This window comes from Cupressus sempervirens, chromosome 8, assembly GCF_028749045.1.
Source record: "Cupressus sempervirens isolate cs-2001-9-10 chromosome 8, ASM2874904v1, whole genome shotgun sequence".
Taxonomy (NCBI): Eukaryota; Viridiplantae; Streptophyta; class Pinopsida; order Cupressales; family Cupressaceae; genus Cupressus; species Cupressus sempervirens.
The window spans coordinates 518,896,202-518,900,196 of NC_143125.1; the positions used below are offsets into that span (position 1 = coordinate 518,896,202).

Here is a 3,995-nt window from a genome sequence, read left to right on the forward strand (position 1 = left end):
TTAAATGAACCATCTAAACATTTTAAAATTTAAAATGTATTATATAAGTCTAGCCGCCTCTACTATATGGAATCAGAAAGTAACTATCATCTTTTTCCTCTCTATGATTCAATTCATATGTTCAGCAGTCACAAATTCTACGAGTTAATATCATATGCATTATGTCTTATATTTTGGTGTGTATTGATTGTTATATAAATTTGTATGCTTGTGAATGCACTGTGAGAGTAGCCAATGAGCTGGGGGCTAGAAATGGAAAAGGAGCCAAATTTCTAGTTACTGTTTATGCAATTACTTCGACCATGATAGGCCTTATTTTTCTAGGAACTTGAACTAACATGATGGTCAGTATGAACAACCTACTCTAGAGTGGTATAAAATTGGTAAAAAAATTCATAATCTACTAAATGGAATCAGTGTTTAAGTGTGTACCATTTAAGCTCATGAGCATTGAGCAATGGGTTATGAATATTTTCTTAACATAATACTCCAATTGCATATAAACAAGATGATTAAGACATGATAAAATTCACTAAATTTTACTCACCTACAAGAGATCACCAATGTTGACAATGAGTGATCCAGGAATAGGGGATATAGTAAACCATTCTCCATCTTTCTTAACTTGAAGACCCTCAACCTGATCATCTAGCAAGGTAGTGATCACACTTCCATCTAAATGGGGTCTCAGTCCATTCACCAAATTTGGCTGAGGGCAAGGAGGATAATAATTGATTCTGAGCTGAAGTAGCTGTTCCTTGATAAGGGTTTGAACATAATCAATATCCAACCCCAAACCCTCAGAAAGCATACAAGAAACTTATCTATAAGATTGAGTACCTCTTCTCCATATTTTTCACAGGTTTTCCTTCATTGTCCACCACCAATCAATCAACACCAATTTATACTCCAAATTACAAATTGCTTACGCATGTTGTAATTAAATTTACTTACATGTATGAGAGGGGTGTTTTTGGCCAATGTTCAACTACCTTTACAGAGGGTGGGGAGATAAAATGAACAAGGGCATCAACCCAATCCAAAATTGTGTCATCGAATATGTCAAAGAAGTGATCATAGTCTTCAAGCATATGAGTACTGGGTCTTACTAGGCACCATCTTCTTTTTTCTTCCAAAGGAAGATCAAAAAAATCTTTCAATATGCCTTTAACCCTCTCCAACAATGAAATATCTATCCCGTAATTTATTATCTTCAAAAGCAGAAGCCAAACCCCTATAATCATTGACCCAGATAGAAAATATTTTAAATACCTAATTTTGGTATGTATTTTTTAATGGTGTTAGGGTACAGGCCTAGAAGAATCCCCAGTCTTGGGTTACTTAGGTCAATTGTGTTACTATCTCGGAGTGTTTGCCTGCTAAATCGATGACAAGAATAGATTGAGGAGCTTAAAGAGCAAGAGATGGCCTTTAATCCAATGGAAGAATATGTTGAGAAGGAACTTCTTTGATTTGATGGTCATGGAAAGTTTGGACTAGGTCTATTGGCCTCTCTAGCCTCTTGTATTGCTTCAGAAGAGCTCCTACAAATGTGTGTTAAAAAAAACAATGAAATATTTGAAACCCTTTTTAATTTTAACATGTTAAGCTCATGTTGGTCAAAATTTTAACCAACATGGGCTCGTGTTGGTCAAAATTTTGACCAGTACAAGCATGGATTTAAAAAACCATATTTTTCCTTCCATATTCCAACCAATCTAAAACATTTTAATAGATGGTCAAAAATTTTGGTCTAAAAATGGGGTCATGTGTACTAGTGTTAGTGGCCAAGATTGAGGGTGTAAAGAAAGTCTTAGAGAATATTTTCTCTTTATACACCAAGTTGTGTGATACAACTATGTTCACACAAGAAGTGCAATGACATATTGACACTCTACAAGGAGATATGAAGTTAACAAGTACTACTCTACCTAATTCTCCAACTCAAAGTCACAAGCACTTTAGGAATTTGTTGAATTCCCAAGGTCAATAAGCAGCATTGCAAGCTCAAGATGCTAATATCTAAGCTACACTAGTCAGTATCTAGTCTGTGCTGACCCCACACATGGAGATACTACACTAGGAACTAACCTTTCCAAAAATAGTGATGAAGAAATATCCTCATCTTTCTACACATGAAGGCTTATTTCACCTTGATGCCAAGTAATCTATCCAAATCATATCATTAGAACTAGCATGTGATAATTGGGATGTAGCTCTAAAGATAATACTTGAGGTCCATAATTAATTTCTTGGATAAATACACAATTCATGTATAACCCATGGCATAAGTGTCAAAAGGGGGAGAATAAATAAAGGGAGAGAAAGAAGAAAGGGAGAGAATGCATGAAAGGTTAGATAAGTTTTCAGGGAGACCAAACAAAGATAGAGTCAGCATATGTAGAATCTACTTAGCAGGAGTATTTAGTTTCAGTTAAGAATAGTATAATCAACTCAGGGGGAATTATTGAATTGTTAAGTATGACTAATGATTCATAAGTTTTGAAAATTTTTGAAATTTTAAAATTTTGTATGTACAACAAATACTAAATTGATATTATCTAAGTTATGCTTGAAAGGCTAAGGATATTCATGCATGACCAAGTATTTTGCCACTCATGTCAAAGGGGGAGATTGTTAATCTCAGATTTGTTTTGACATATGAGTGAAAATATACTTAAGTTATTAACTTAGTTCATGTTGAACAAGTAATGTATGTCAAGCGAGAGATATGTAGTATGTGATAAGTAACTAGTTAGTGTTGATTCACTCGAGTGTCGAGCAGATAGTAAGTGCTGAGTCATTCAAATTTTGTGTGATCAATGGATGCCAAATCATTCAAAGGTTGAGTTACAGCATTAAAGAGATAGTGGATGTCAGGCATCAAACACGTCTAGTGCTGAGTAATATAGTTTTGAACATTATTGTTTATAATGGCACAAACTACTATGTAAACCATTTTTTAGCTAGCTTAAGGATTATTTTATGATTCTAGATGATAAGGATGAATCTTTATTGAGGATACCTATACAATACATGTAGCCAATCATAAAAAGGAATGGATTAAGTCAAAAAATGGGTGAATCACAATCATTGATTCATAACTAACCCTAAGTCACCTAGGTCTTCTTAAGGAAGACAAACCCTAAAAAATTTAATGAATGTGGAAGGAGAAAAGAGAGAAGTTTACATGGGCAAGAAAAGCACTCATGGTGACTAAGGAGTTGTGAATTGAGATAAATTACAAAGTCAGTTAGATGAGAATAGAGGAAAGGAATTAGAGGACAGCAATCATACATCTAATTAGTGAGGATCAAGTACACATTAGGAAAGAGGTGATCAATTATCTAGTAGCAAAGTGCTAACCATAGGATCATTGCTAAGACATTCTAATAGGTGAATCAGTTAAATATCTTAACAATTAGTCTTAACAGGTTATTTTAAATCCTTTAACAAGGTGCTTACTTCATTGTAAGTCAAAGTCCTTTTACTAGGCACTCTTCTAATGGGGTCTTTAAATACTTTAATAGTGTAAGATCTAGCAATCTTCTAAGCCTTTAATAGGGCAAACCTTTCATAGGGTAGATCATGTTTCATAATCAAACATTGTAACCTTCATTGGATACATTTTATTACTATAGTAGTGGACATTTGTGGGTATCATCCCCACTCTAGTTTTTGTTGGTCTCAGATTGGTTTTGACAATTGAGTGTCAATGCACTTAACCAATTCTTAATTTGATGCCGAGTATAATATAGATGCCAAGCTATAGTATGTGCTGAGCCAGAGATTCAATAGGTGTCGAGTGAACTTCAAGTGCCAAGCAAGATTTAGGTGTCGAGTGATAAGTGATGTTGAGTCACTATAGGTGACAAGCAAAGTATAGATGTCGAGTGAAACGGAATTACTATAGGAGCAAAGTGAGATAGAATTCCTATATGTGCCAAGCATTAGAAAGTAGTAAGTGTCGAGTAACACAAAATCAGCATATGAGT

At 34.4% G+C, this 3,995-nt stretch overlaps 1 pseudogene; it reads right to left on the minus strand.

Annotated features, from left to right (window-relative positions):
* Positions 1-547: 547 nt before the first annotated feature.
* Positions 548-1,091, minus strand: LOC149543469 (protein DMR6-LIKE OXYGENASE 1 pseudogene; annotated as a pseudogene).
* Between the last annotated feature and the right edge of the window lie 2,904 nt (positions 1,092-3,995).